Raw genomic sequence first — 15,929 nt, 5'->3', positions numbered from 1 at the left:
TTAGGGATCTCCACCGCGGATCACCCATTTCCATTTCTTCCTGTCTTCTGCGTCTTCCTCTGTCACACCAGCCATCTGCATGTCTTCCCTCACCACATCCATAGACCTCCTCTTTCGCCTTCCTCTTCTCCTCTTCCCTGGCAGCGCCATACTCGGCATCCTTCTCCCAATATACCCAGCATCTCTCCTCCACACATGTCCAAACCATCTCAGTCTTGCCTCTCTTGCTTTGTCTCCAAACCGTCCAATTTGAGCAGTCCCGCTAATATAATCGTTCCTAATCCTGTCCTTCTTCGTCACTCCCAGTGAAAATCTTAGCATCTTCACCTCTGCCACCTCCAGCTCCACCTCCTGTCTTTTCGTCAGTGCCACTGTCTCCATACCATATAACATAGCTGGTCTCACTACCATCTCGTAAACCTTCCCTTTAACTCTTGCTGGTACCCTTCTGTCGCAAATCACTACTGACACTCTTCTCCACCCACTCCACCCTGCCTTCACTCTCTTCTTCACCTCTCTCCTGCACTCCCCATTACTTTGGACAGTTGACCCCAAGTATTTAAACTCATATGCCTTCGTCACCTCCACTCCTTGCATCCTCACCATTCCACTGTCCTCCCTCTCATTCACGCATATGTATTCGATCTTGCTCCTACTGACTTTCATTCCTCTTCTCTCCAGTGCATACCTCCACCTCTCCAGGCTCTCCTCAACCTGCACCCTACTCTCGCTATAGATCACAATGTCATCTGCGAACATCATCGTCCATGGAGACTCCTGCCTGATCTCGTCCGTCAACCTGTCCATCACCATTGCAAACAAGAAAGGGCTCAGAGCCAATCCTTGATGTAATCCTACCTCCACCTTGAACCCATCTGTCATTCCAACCGCACACCTCACCATTTTCACTCTTCCCTCATACATATCCTGCACCACTCCTACATACTTCTTTGCAACTCCTGACTTCCTCATACAATACCACACCTCCTCTCCCGGCACCCTGTCATATGCTTTCTCTAAATCTACAAAGACACAATGCAACTCTTTCTGGCCTTCTCTATACTTCTCCATCAACATTCTCAAAGCAAACATCACATCTGTGGTGCTCTTTCATGGCATGAAACCATACTGCTGCTTGCTAATCGCTACCTCTCTTCTTAACCTAGCTTCTATTACTCTTTCCCAAATCTTCATGCTGTGGCTGATCAACTTTATACCCCTGTAGTTGCTACAGTTCTGCACATCTCCCTTGTTCTTGAAAATCGGTACCAGTATGCTTCTTCTCCACTCCTCAGGCATCCTCTCACTTTCCAAGGTTATGTTAAAAAATCTCGTTAAAAACCCCACTGCCATCTCTCCTAAACATCTCTGTACCTCAACAGGTATGTCATCAGGACCAACTGCCTTTCCACTCTTCATCCTCTTCACAGTTGCCCTCACTTCCTCCTTGCTAATCCACTGAACTTCCTGATTCACTATCCCTACATCATCCAACCTTCTCTCTCTCTCATTTTCTTCATTCATCAACCCCTCAAAGTACTCCTTCCACCTTCTCAGCACACTCTCCTCGCTTGTCAGCACATTTCCATCTATGTCCTTGATCACCCTAACTTGCTGCACATCCTTCGCAGCTTGGTCCCTCTGTCTAGCCAATCGGTACAAGTCCTTTTCTCCTTCCTTAGTGTCTAACCTGTCATACAACTCACCATACGCCTTTTCCTTTGCCTTTGCCACCTCTCTCTTTGCTTTACGCTGTGTCTCCTTGTACTCCTGTCTACCTTCTTCATCTCTCTGACTATCCCACTTCTTCTTTGCCAACCTCTTCCTCTGTATATGTCTGTGAATGTTCTCATTCATCCAGGTCATGGTTATCCAAAGGAGTTGAATCGAGTGCAACTGGACTGGTATATATCCGTGAAGACGTTTCGCCTCTCATCCAAGAAGCTTAATCAGTTCGTGCCTTTCTGACTAAACCAAGCTAGTCTGACTGGCTGGTGATGAGACTCAGAATTTATCCTCTATGAGTCGTTGTCAGAGCTATTGATATGCGTGGCTCTTTGTGGTCAGATGTTTACCAACGCCCGTCACTAACAGAGCCATAGATATGCGTGGTTCTTTTGTGTATGTAAGGTAGTAATGCAAATCCGCCACAGGGTGGCACTGTTACGCTGTATGTTCCCCCGGGAATGCCGCAAATGGCGATGTTTGTCCCTTTTGAAACACCGTACCCCTAAGTCTTGTCCCGGGCAAAAGGCTACGTTGATCACATGTTTTTTTTTTTCTTATGCCGGAAGCTGTGAGTATGATGAGGCCAGCGGCCAGCTGATTGATGAGAGGTGAAGTGTAAGCGAGTGCCAATAAAGTGTCCAGGTCTCAGCCACGATCTCAAGCCTCCGCCTCCTTCCTTTTCCACGCAAACATCATACTACAACAAACACAACGCAGAGTCCCAGGGCGTGTAGGGAGACGACGGCCGAACGCAAAGTGCGGGTTACATCATGGTGCCGTGACCCGGATCGTGGTGCTTCGAGATCCAAGGAGATACAGAGACTCGCGTCCTCGCCTTTGCTGCTGCATTGAACTGCGTTACCTTCAGTGACTGGACAGTGTGGTGGACTGAACTACTGTCATCGCCGCTGCAGCATTGGCAAGATACTCACCTCTTCAAATATCCTTTAAAGACTGTTGAAAGCTTGCTATATCCATTTGAGGGCTTTTTATGATATTTCCATAAAGTTAACTGTTATTTGAGTTGTGTAAAAGTGTGCTATGTGAGATCCTGCTATAGGAACACTGTGTTTAACATTATGCTGATATATATCATTCATAATTTTTTGGTTTTGGTTAAGGGTTGTGTATTGACCATCTGATTTTGACTCAAGTTTAATGTGAGTTTTGAGTTGATAGTGATTATTGTTTTTTGATATATTTACTGGAAAAAAGGGGAGATTTTGCATACACAGCTAAACTTATTCTGTGAACACAGTGAATCATTAATAGTCATCTGTTTTGACACCAACAGTTACACCAGTCATAGTGATTTAGAAAAAAATATATCAAAATGTTCAGTGACTATGCAGATTATCAGTCAAAGCAAGAAGGTGCCTCTGTTGCCACACCGGGTTCCCAACTGCCCCCGATGCCCACAGCCAGCCACAACTGTGACACTCCAGCCCAGACACAACCCCACCTTTCAAGCAAGGGCGTAACAACCACCAGTGCTGCAAATCAACAGCAATCATTGAGGCCAAAGCTTAACAACTACTTCACTAGCCCCACCACCACCCAACAGCTGATCCTCCCTCAAGACCACCACAGCAGTCAGCAGCCCCCATACCCAGGACTAAGTGCACCACTCACTCCACCACCCCCAATACTGTCACCTTACCCTATTCACTACTCCACTCCAGCTCATGCACCCACCTTGCCAGCCTCTAGAGCTCCAATGCAAGCACCCTCACTATGTTTTGACAGCAGCCCAGCTGCCAAACCAATCCACCGAAACAGCAGGCCAGACTACAGCCTGCCCAGTGCATCCCTTCCAGCTGTACAGATATTAGTGGAACCTAATCCCCCGGCCCAAGCCAGTGTGAACCAGCACACACACCCTTTGCCCATTCACAGCCTCTCGTGCCCCACCTCCATGGAAATGCAAACTGTACAGCGGCCGACCATGACTCACCCAGACACCCCTCCTTACCAAAGCCCTGCTGCCGAGCCTAAACCCCAGGTCTACACTGGTCCTGTATATAATCCCCCTGTGCCCCAGGCCCTCATGCCAAGCTTTCAAATGCCACCAATGATGAACATTATGAGCTACCTCTCTTCTACTGGCCAGACCCTTCAAAGTTTGCAGCATGGATCAATCCCCCAGCTGCATATGTCACAGCCTGCTGCCCTCTACCCCCAAGAGGTGACCACCCCACTAGCAGTGCAACATGTAGCCCCTAACCACACAGCCCCTGCCTCAGACCCTCGAGCTGTCATGTACCACAACACACTCCCACAACACCCATCCACCACCCCGCACATGCACCCACGTCCGTATGAGCCCCCAATGAATGCTGCCGTCAGAGCCGCAGCCAACACAACCCTTCCACCAGCTGCATATGGTGGGTTCATGCAAACTCATCAGGTAAAAAATGTCCAAATCTTCACTGGCAATCCAGACAGCAAAATACTTGTAGAAGACTGGGTTCGTGATATGCAGTACCTTCTGGAGGCAATTGAGCTCCCCACACACCTCCGCTTTTCGACTGTTGTGCGACACCTGAGCGGTGAGGCCAGGAAGCTAGTCCTGAACCTACCCCCCCCCCCCCACGATCAGACTCCAGAGAAGGCGTATGAGGAGCTCAGGGCTGAATACAGCGACACACAAGGCTCACTTGATCCACTAGCCGACTTCTATGAGCGCAGCCAGAGGTCCGGAGCGTCTGCCTGCTCTTATGCTATTGCTCTGGAGGCAACACTGAGAGCGGTAGAGGAAAGTCAGAGAGGGGGCAGGCAATTTCCTGATCGTGATAGTAAACTCACTCGACAGTTTCTAAGAGGGCTTATGGATGAGATGGTGTATGCAAGGATCGCACCAATGAAGCCCAGGCTTTTGAGTTTCCGGGAGCTGCAAGCAGAGCTTAGAAACCTTGCAAAAGAGACTCAGAAGTTCCAGTCACAACACAAGACAAAGAAAGCGCTCACCCAGGTGCAAGTCACATCAGAATGTGATACCAATATGAGGTCAGAGAGGTCAAAACACACTTCAGAGTGGACAGAGCTTAAAGATATGGTCAAGAAATTAGCTCTTAGCCAAGAAGAACAGATGACCAAGTTGGCTCACCTTGAGTTGAGAATTGCTGCACCTACCCCTGCACCAGCCGCTGCACCCCCACTAAGGCCCCAACCATCTCCCAGAACAGTTACTCAGGGCTCCAGTGTTGTTTGCTACCGGTGTGGGAAGCAAGGGCATATAGCCCGAGTATGTCGAGCGGTGCTCCCAGATCCCAGTCTGCCCTGGACTCACCGACCCCAGCCTGCGACCTCCGCAGAGAGCACCACGCCCCACTCAACGCAGCATTTAAACGCCTAGAGCCTGTGGTAACTGGGGCAACCATGGGCAAGCAGCAAGACCCCCCACTGCAGGTGAGCGATACTGATGATGGAGTAGAGGACATTCCTATTGTGGGTCCCAGGAATGAGGGTGAGGTGGAAGTCAATGGATTAAAGTGCAGGGCTCTTATCGATTCCGGCTCTCAGGTAACCAGTATTACTCACGGATACTGGTGCAACCACCCTGACCTCCATGGACAGAAACTACGGCCCTCTAAAATACCCATAGCAGGTGCAGCAGGTCAGGATGTGCCTTACTCTGGTGTCCTGCGCATTAAGTTGAAAGTGCTGGGGAAAGAGTTCCAGAGAGTGCCGGCTTTTGTTGTCCCTGACTCCGAGTATCGCTCCTCCGTCCCACTGCTTGTGGGAACTAATGTCGTCCGTGCCGCCAGTAGGCACCTCCAAGCAACCTATGGGGAGCAATATCTTCAGCGGGTGAAGGAAAGCCATCCAGAGTGGTACACAGCTTTACTGGAAACTGGCGACACTGAATATACAGGAGCAGACGACATGGTGGGCCCTGCTGTGTACACTGGCCGTAAAATACGCATCCCGGGAGGGAAAGAGATGGACTTAATATGCAAAATCAAAACTGGCCCACAAAGAAAGACATACACAGCGCTAATTGAAGGCCACGCCTCCATTCGGCTTCCTCAGGACCTTATGGTCGCCAAAGTTCTTGCAGATGTGAAGAAAGGCTGTGCTCCTGTCAGAGTGATGAACCTGTCCCAACAAACTGTCACAATCAAACCACACACACAGCTGGCCAGCGCCTTCCTGGTGGACAGTGTTATGGATTTTTCAGCCACGGAACAGGGTTGTCATCAAAATGAGGAGAACAAAGAGACATACCGGTGTCTGCACCAAGTTGTGAGCAGTGGTGGGGTGGACATAAGTGAAGCAGCAGTGGAGAATGAGCACCAGCGCGCCCTCCTAAAAGAGCTTGTGGAGAGGAATATGGGGGTGTTCTCACAGCACTCAATGGACTACGGCCACACAAAAACAGTGCAGCACGAAATCCCCCTGGTCGATTCAAAGCCCTTTCGACTCCCGTACCGCAAGATTCCCCCTTCACAGTGGCAGGATGTGAGGAAGTTGCTGACAGAAATGGAAACAGCAGGGGTTATCAGGCCTAGTAAGAGTCCATATGCTTCGCCAGTAGTGATTGTTACCAAGAAAGACGGATCACTAAGATTATGCATCGATTACCGAAGGCTTAACGCCTGCAGCACAAGAGATGCATTTCCACTGCCCAGAATAGAGGAGGCCCTGGAGGCTCTGGGTCAAGCAAAGTATTTCTCAACACTTGATCTCACATCTGGATACTGGCAGGTAGAGGTGGCGGAGCAGGACAAACACAAAACAGCATTCAGTACTCCCATGGGGCTGTTTGAAGCCAACAGAATGCCTTTCGGCCTTCAAAACGCTCCGTCCACCTTCCAGAGACTCATGACCTGCTGTTTTGGCGATCTGAACTTCACCCATCTCCTGATCTACCTTGATGATCTGATCATATTCTCTAAAACCTTTGATGAGCATCTGGAGAGGCTGCAGCTGGTGTTCGATCGACTGAAGGAGCATGGCTTGAAGTTGAAGCCTTCCAAATGTCAGCTTGTGAGAAAGGAGGTGCACTACTTGGGTCACCTGGTGTCTGCGGAGGGCATCAGGACAGACCCAGAGAAGATCAGCAGAGTCAAGGACTGGGCGAGGCCCACGAATCGTAAAGAGGTGCTTCAGTTCATGGGATTCACCGGATATTACAGGCGGTTTGTGTGCAGTTACTCCACCTTGGCCGCGCCCCTGTACCGCCTTACCGCTGGTGACCCTAGAAAGAAACGGAGAGGGGGGAAGAAGAGGTTAGTGCCTGACCCGCCCTTTGTCTGGACTGATGAGTGTGAGGAGGCTTTTCAGTCACTGAGAGAAAGATTGACAACTGCTCCAGTGTTAGGCTATCCAGACTACAGCCTACCCTTTCTGCTTCAGACTGACGCCTCGGGGGAGGGGCTTGGTGCTGTATTAGCCCAAGTTCAGGACGGAGTCGAGAGAGTCATAGCTTATGGCAGCAGAGGCTTGAGCCCAGCAGAGATGAGGTATCCTGCACACAAACTAGAGTTCCTCGCTCTGAAATGGGCAGTGACCGACAAGTTCTATGACCATCTATATGGGCGCAAGTTCTCAGTCCAGACAGACAATAACCCCCTCAAGTATGTCATGTCGTCTGCAAAATTGGATGCTACAGGTCAGCGGTGGGTGTCTCGGCTGTCAGCATTTGATTTTGATGTGCAGTATCGAAGGGGACAGAATAATGCGAACGCTGATGCCCTCTCCCAGCTGTCTAACCAGGAGGTCACCCAAGTCCTGCAAACCTGCCCTCAGCTTGTATCAGCCAAAGTACAAAGGTGTGTAGAGGAACAATCTCCCCAACAACTGGAAAGCTCCGCTTCAGAGGGACCTGAGCATCAAGAACCTCTGTCACACACGCTCAGTGAATCCTATCAAGATGTGGGGATGGACTCTCTACCTGCATTGACAAAACAGGAGATTTTTGCAGGGCAAAAAGAGGATGCTGTAATCGGTCCCGTTTTGCACTTTAAAAGTGTGAACCAAAAACCGAGCCGCAGCGAGAGGATTGGTGGTGGCAGGCAGGTTTGCCTTCTCTTAAAAGAGTGGCGGAGGTTATTAGTAAGGGATGGAATAATGTATCGTCAGGTCCAAGACTGTCAAAGGGGAGTAGTAGAGCAGCTGGTACTACCAGAGAGATTTCACACATCCGTCAAGACTGCACTTCATGATGACTCAGGGCATTTAGGGTTTGAGAGAACGCTGCAGATGATAACGGAGAGATTGTACTGGCCTAAGATGTTCCAGGAAATCAAGGCTTGGTGTGAGCAGTGTGAAAGGTGCTGCCTCAGAAAGACTCCGACTGCAGGCCTCAGGGCTCCCCTGGTCAGTATTCACAGCAGCGCTCCTATGGAACTTGTGTGTGTAGACTTTCTGACTCTGGAGAAATCAAAGGGAGGCATAGAAAATGTGCTTATTGTCACTGGCCACTTCTCCCGGTACGCCCAGGCCTATCCCACTAAAGACCAAAAAGCCTGTACAGTGGCGAAGGTACTGTGGAAGAACTTTTTCTGTCGGTTTGGATTCCCAGCAAAACTACATGCAGACCAGGGGCGTAATTTTGAAAGTGCTGTGGTGAAAGAGCTGTGTAAGTGTACTGGTGTCACTAAGACACACACAACCCCCTATCACCCCCAGGGTAACGGCACCACCGAAAGGTTCAACCAGACTCTCATGGACATGCTGGGGACACTAGAGCCTCACCTGAAACCCCGCTGGCATGAGTATGTGGATGCAATGACACATGCGTATAACTGCACCAAACATGACTCTACTGGGTACACACCGTATTACCTAATGTTTGGTAGACATCCACGACTCCCAGTCGACCTGATTTTTGGGCTTTCTACCACCAAAGAGCCATGTGAGTATAGTGAATATGTCCAGACCCTGCATGACTGTCTGTCGGAAGCTTATACTCAGGCTAACCAGGCCTCACGACATGCAAAAGAGCAGCAGAAAAGGTACTATGATCAAAAGGCAAAGAGTCAAGGTTTCAGCCCAGGGGACAGAGTCTTGGTCAAAATATGTCATGTGGAGGGACGGCAGAAACTGGGAGACAGATGGGAGTCACGCCCATACATTGTGGTGAAGAAACACACCAGTATACCAGTATATGTGGTCCGAACAGAGGATGGTGAAAAAGAGTGAGTGGTTCACCGCAACCTTCTTACACAGTGTATGTTTCTTCCGGTGGAGCGGGCTGGTGCAGCAACAAGTGCAGGAGTTGAGTCTGACATGGGGGACTGGGAGGTGGATGGCATGGAGGTAATGGGGGAGGAAGCCGAAAAAGTGAGTCAAGGGGGGGAAGAGGACATAAATGTCAGCGACACCAACGCACTTGATGGCCCCAGCCTGAGGAGGAACCCACAGAGAACTCGACGTCCCCCAAAGAAACTGTCTTACGAGTCACAGGTGGTGAGATCAAAAGAGGAACAGCAGAAGATAGAGAGGGGCTGGACATTGTGGCAGAGGGCCATAGCAGAGAGAGTAGCAAGGCACGTATAATCCACGGAAAAAAAACAAAACAAACAAGTTTTATTAATGGTTTATTTACTTTGATTGCATTTACACATCTACATTTCATATGCAACTCATGGTATTAATACGTCACTTTCAGTGTGATCTGTTTTAATGTTTATGCTCATAAGTTTTATTTGTTTTGTTTTGTTTGGTCTGATGGCTGGGACGCCATCAATTAAAGAAGGGGTAGATGTAAGGTAGTAATGCAAATCCGCCACAGGGTGGCACTGTTACACTGTATGTTCCCCTGGGAATGCCGCAAATGGCGATGTTTGTCCCTTTTGCAACACCGTACCCCTAAGTCTTGTCCCGGGCAAAAGGCTACGTTGATCAAATGTTGTTTTTTTGTTTCTTCTGCCGGAAGCTGTGAGTATGATGAGGCCAGCGGCCAGTTGATTGATGAGAGGTGAAGTGTAAGCGAGCGCCAATAAAGTGTCCAGGTCTCAGCCACGATCCCAAGCCTCCGCCTCCTTCCTTTTCCACGCAAACATCATACTACAACAAACACAACGCAGAGTCCCAGGGCGTGTAGGGAGACGACGGCCGAACGCAAAGTGCGGGTTACATGTACCTATGTCGCCAACTATTGATTTGCATTTGTTTAGCAGCGACGGTCGTTGGGGTTGTTAATTTCGACTTCATTGTTCAGTGGTCATGAGAGTCGTTGGAGTCGTTAGTGACCGACTGTTGTTCTTGGAGGCTAGACTTCTTGAGTCTCCTGGGTAGAGATGAAAGGACGGCATTGTAAGTGGGAAATAGGTGGTGTCGCAGACCTCCACCTCTGTTGAGGGATGGTTTTTCCAGTTTCGCACAGATGGCTTCCTTCACCCCTCTTTCAAACCATCTATCTTCTCTGTCCAAAATGTGTACGTTGCTGTCCTCGAAGGAGTGTGTCTTCTCCTTTAGGTGTAGATAGACTGCTGAGTCTTGTCCAGAGTCAGCAGTCTATCAAGGACCAACGTGTCTACTTAGCCAGTGTAACGTGCATGGATAAGTAGACAGGTTGGTCCTTGACTAACGGGTCGGACCCTTTAGTCGACTGGTTAACGTTGTCACTTGCGGAGTGGGAAACACAGATTTGCGTCCCGGCTGTGGCGACGGTTTCCCGGACTGCTCCCTGAATTCACTACAATTTGTTCTGCTTTAGCTATTTTCTGTGCTTAGTTCACTCATCGCTAGATTATCTAGTTTTCGTTCTCATACGAATCTTGTGTTTAGTAGGTGTAGGGTATGCAACTATATAGTCGTATGTGATAGGGTTAGTATCAGGCAGGCCTCCTCCATTGTAGCCAATCAGAGTGAGGGTCTGTAACACACCGGGGAAGGGGAAAAAAAGGGAAAAAAGAAGAAGCGAGGTGGTGTGCGAGAGCTTTGCGGCTGTGTGTGGGTCGCTGAACAAATGTTTTTTCTAATAGAAAAAAATACGAAATCTAGAGAGAGACAGACACGTACTGTACGTGGATTGAATGTGCTACCGTCTACAAGAATCCTTTGGGACGAATTCGTGTTTCCTGGTGTGATGAGAACTACTGTGCCCAGCATGCTGTGTACGTAAGAGGAGGGGCACGCAACAATATGTTTTAGCGCGGTTCTGCACTGGGTCATTCTGGGATTGTTCTACTCTGTACTGGAAGCAGATGGCTGAATAAAGCACGTTATTAATCGCGACTCCCTTGCCTGTCGTATATGCACATGATATGGTGTCAGAAGATCTTCGAATCCACTTACCTCAATATTCGGGAAAGGAGTTGGTCCGGTGAGACGAGGAATGGCAAAATTTCCTCCCCCCGAGGCGTTTGATTTCATGGCCGATTTGGATTCAGAGGTTTTCCCGGTTTCGACTAGCAACCAAGCTAAATGCGGAGGATGGTGAGATCCAAGTCAATTCCTTGATATACGCAATGGGGAAAGATGCAGAAGCTATTTTTAATTCATTTACGTTCGAAGAGGCTTCTCACGCTAACGATTATGACAGGGTGGTCAGTAAACTCAACGAGCGTTTCGTACCACGGAGAAATGTAATCCACGAACGTGCATGTTTTCACCAGCGCTCGCAGAGAGCTGGAGAGATTGTCGAGGCCTTGGTGAGGAGTTTTGTTGTGTAGTCGGTTCATTCATTGTTCATGCATTGCAATACCACCACGCCACCAGAGGGCGCAGTAGCCTAATTATTGTTGCTGAGTAGTACGGCGCTGAGGGTGATGACGAAGTGAGATAAAAAGAAAGGAGTTGAAAACGTACGGCGCTCGTCTCTTGCCTCGTTATTATTTTACAGCTATACTAATGTGATAAAGTCTAGTATAGGACAAGTTTATATGAGCTGGCAGAACACTGCGAGTTGGGGGCATTAAAGGAAGTGCAAATTCGTGATAGAGTTGTGATCGGAGTTGCTGACCGAGACGTCACAGAAGTTGCAGATGGAAGATGAGCTCTCGCTAGGAAAAGCGGTGCAAATGGCCCCCCTTCAGTTCGAGCTGGTTAAACAGCAAAATGCGGAAGGAATTGCAGCTGAACTGGATGCAGTTAGCAAAGCACAGGGCGCCAATGCCAACCGCGACCGCAGTAACGCTAGCAACCGCTACAATAAGGGCGACGGAAACGCACAGCGGCCCAAACAGCCTGCCCCCGATGTAATCGCGTGCACGGGCAGCAGCAGGAATGCCCTGCACGCAACAGGCGGTGCAGGAAATGCGACAAGCTGGGACATTTTGCTGCCGTATGCAAAACCAGAGACGTGAGGGAGGTTTTTTACCAGGATGATGCGTATGAGGGCGAAGCGGAAAGTGAAAGCCGCCCCTACTTTCTTGGTTGCATTGAGGGGATGGATTTTGAGAAAAAGTGGCAAGTGGAGTTACCGATCTGCGGCAAGTTGGTTAATTTTAAAATCGATACAGGGGCGGACATCACTACCATGTCACAGACTGCATATAGGTCATCGCCTGAACGGCCACAGCTGTTTAAAACATCGATCGACCTGAGAAGCCCAGGGGGAGCACTGCAGTGTGCGGGGAAGTTTGTGGCGTGCACGGAGAGACGGAGGAAGATGCACAAAATTGGGATTTTTGTGATAAAAGGGCCAAATGCCAACAATCTGCATGTGAAATGGGCCTAGTTTTTTAGAACAGATCAGGTTAGCGAAGATGTTTTCGGGGACATTGGATTGCTTAATTGTGAACCTGTCATGATTGAGCTTAAGCCCAATATACAGCCTTATGCCCTCAGCACGCCACGCAGGGTCCCTTTCCCTCTCATGCCGAAGGTGGACGACGAGCTGCAACGCATGCAGTCCTTGGGGATCATCACAGAAGTGACCGAGCCCACAGAGTGGTGTGCACCCATGGTGCCTGTAGTCAAAAAGAACGGCAAGATACGGATCTGTGTGGACCTTAAGCAGTTAAGCGTGAGCGGTTTATGCTTCCCACGCTGGAGGACATTATGCCCAAGTTAGCAGGGGCAGGGGTTTTCACAACGCTAGACGCATCGTCTGGCTTCTGGCAAATTCCGCTAGATCCCAGATGTGTAAAACTAACCACTTTCATTACTCCCAGAGGCCGGTTCTGTTTCCAGCGGCTCCCGTTCGGCATCACATCGGCACCGGAGATCTTCCAGAGGGAAATGTGCATTCTGCTGAGAGACCACAAGGGCACGGTCGTCGTCATGGATGACATACTCGTGTATGGCAAGGACCAGGACGAGCACGATAGAAACTTGGAGGCGGTACTGCAGACAATCAAAACATCAGGGCTGAAGCTCAACCGGGAGAAATGCCGCTTCAGCAGGAGTGAGTTGCAATATTTCGGGCACATCATCAGCAAAGACGGCATCAAACCAGATCCAGGCAAGGTGAAGGCCATCTCAGACATGCAGAGCCCCGAGAATGTCCCTCAGGTGAGACAGTGGCTGGGTATGGTAAATTATCTGGGGAGGTTTCTACCCAAACTGTCATCTGTGCCACACCCGGTGAGTGAGCTGCTGAAGAAAGACGCAGAGTGGCAGTGGGGGGAGCCCCAACAGCAAGCCTTCACCAAGGTAAAAGCAATGTTGTCTTCCACTCCTGCCCTGGCATACTATGATGTAGCAAGGCCCACCATTGTGAGCGCGGACGCTAGTAGTTACGGGCTGAGGGCAGCACTGTTGCAGGTTCAGGGGGACAAAGTTCAGCCTGTTGCCTTCTGCTCCAGAACTCTCACAGATGCAGAGAAGAGATACTCTCAGTTAGAGAAGGAATGCCTTGCAGGGGTGTGGGCCTGTGAGCGGTTTTCCCGTTATCTGTTAGGCTTAGCTGAGTTTAGCTTACAGACAGACCACAAGCCCCTGGCCCCCCTCATTAATGCATATGATCTGGACAAAGTGCCGCCGAGATGCCAGCGGCTTCTAATTCGTCTAATGCGTTTTAACCCCAGAGCAGTGTATGTTCCGGGTTCACAGCTGGTGGTGGCCGACGCCCTTTCCAGGAACTCACGCCAGGACGGCCGCGGGGCAGACACAGACGGGGATATGCGTGCGCATGTCGAAGCTGTGATCGAAACCAAACCGGTGTCGAGCACGAAGCTGGACATGTTAAAGCAGGCCACGCGTCAGGACGACACAATGCAGAGGGTGATCGGGTACACCAGTGAGGGATGGCCGAGGCACGTGCCCTTTTATCTGCATGGCTACCACGCTGCGAGGGCATCGCTTTCCGAGGCAGACGGGCTGCTCCTGTACCAAGACAGGATTGTAATTCCCCGCGTATCAGGAAGACATCCTACACAGGATTCACGAAGGGCACCAAGGCCTTACAAAGTGTCGTGAAAGAGCCAAGATGTCTGTCTGGTGTCCCAGCATCGGATCGGACATTTACCGGAAAGTTACACAGTGCACATTCTGCCAAATCAATAAGCCCTCACAGTACAAAGAGCCCCTACGTACAACACCACTGCTGCCTAGCCCATGGCACAAGATTGGGGCAGACCTTTGCGAGCAGGATGGAAAAAACTACCTGGTGGTGGTTGATTATTATTCCAGGGACCGCTTCCAGTCTACAGGTGATTGAGCAGCTGAAAGGTATGTTCGCACGATGGGGCGTCCCTGGGGAACTCATTAGTGACGATGGCACACAGTTTACGTCAGCCGAATTTAGGCAGTTTTGTAGGAACTATGATTTCCGCCACACAACCAGCAGCCCCCACTTCCCCCAGGCAAATGGAGCTGCCGAAAGGGCCGTCGGGACGGCCAAAAGAATTTTGCGGCAGCCTGACCCTCACCTAGCGCTGATGTGCTACCGCGCCACACCAATTGCTGCCACGGGTGCGAGCCCCACGCAGCTCATGACCGGCCGCCAGGTCCGGACCAACATGCCTGTGCTGGAGAGGAAACTCCAGCCACAGCTCTTCGACCACAAGGAGGTGGAGAAGAATGACAGAAGGGCAAAAGAGGCTTATAAGTTTTTCTTCGACAGGAGACACTGCACGTGCCCTAACCGAACTGCACTCGGGTGAGAGGGTACGAGTCAAACTAGACGGGCAAAAGGGGTGGAACATGCCCGCAGTCGTGGTGAATCCCTCAGGTGAGCCACGCTCCTGCATGGTGCTTACGGAAGATGGGGCTGTCTTCAGACGGAACCACAGGCACCTGCAATCCGTGCCTGCCCCTGCAACTGTTGCAACCCAACCAGCCAGCGACAGCAATGACTTGCAGCAGGAACAACTCAGCCCACTGGTCACCACCTCATCGGGCACTCCCACGGAGCCGGACGTGCCAGCAAGGCCCTCTGGGTTCACCATCACCTCCAGTGGCAGAGTTGTGAAACCCCCAAAGCGGTATGATGTTTAGATACTTAGTGAGCAATGGGGCAGAATAATCCCCACACTCAGTCGAAGGGCTGGGCAGTCTACCCCACCCTTCAGGTTAATTTTTGAATTTTTGAAGTGCATGTCTTCATTGTTAGCTGGTTATGCTGTTAATTAGCAAATTGCTAATATGGTATTGCTGTTGCTATGTTTTATAATCTAGCAATGTTATTCTTTCCATTGGAACATACATGTTCTTTAAAAGGAGGGAGATGTAATGAGAACTACTGTGCCCAGCATGCTGTGTACGTAAGAGGAGGGGCACGCAACAATATGTTTTAGCGCAGTTCTGTACTGGGGCATTCTGGGATTGTTCTACTCTGTACTGGAAGCAGATGGCTGAATAAAGCACGGTATTAATCGCGACTCCCTTGCCTGTCGTATACCTGGGGTGCGTCGGAGAAGGTATCCTGCTTGGAGGCTGCGAGTGACCACCAGCTAGCATGAATCCCCCCGACTAGCAGTGGAGTGTTGAAATGGTCATGGACTGAGGATGGGGAAGTCAGTGCTTCGTCGGTGCCATGACTTTCAGAGGAACATTTGCCATTGTTGTAGTGTGCATGAGGCACGAAGAGGATTCTAGACAGACATTAGTAGACATTAGTGTTTAGTGATTGGACTCTCTCCAGCACTAGCTTAGTACCGTACTGGATTAGCCTATAGTACTAAAGTTAGTCTATTTGTCAGTGAAGCTAGCTAGGTCACTGGTCGGAGTGGCTCGTTAGTTCTCAGTGCGTTTGGATGACCTGTTGGATGCTGAGAAGAGGACTCGGAGGACAGTCGTGTTTTTTAGTTGTGTGACGGGAGATTGCTGCCCGAGTGAAAGTTATTTCAAGAGCAGTGTGAACATTG

The sequence above is a fragment of the Lampris incognitus genome, chromosome 3 (genome assembly GCF_029633865.1).
Source record: "Lampris incognitus isolate fLamInc1 chromosome 3, fLamInc1.hap2, whole genome shotgun sequence".
In the NCBI taxonomy this organism is placed as follows: domain Eukaryota; kingdom Metazoa; phylum Chordata; class Actinopteri; order Lampriformes; family Lampridae; genus Lampris; species Lampris incognitus.
Note: the sequence above shows the minus strand (reverse complement) of the source record.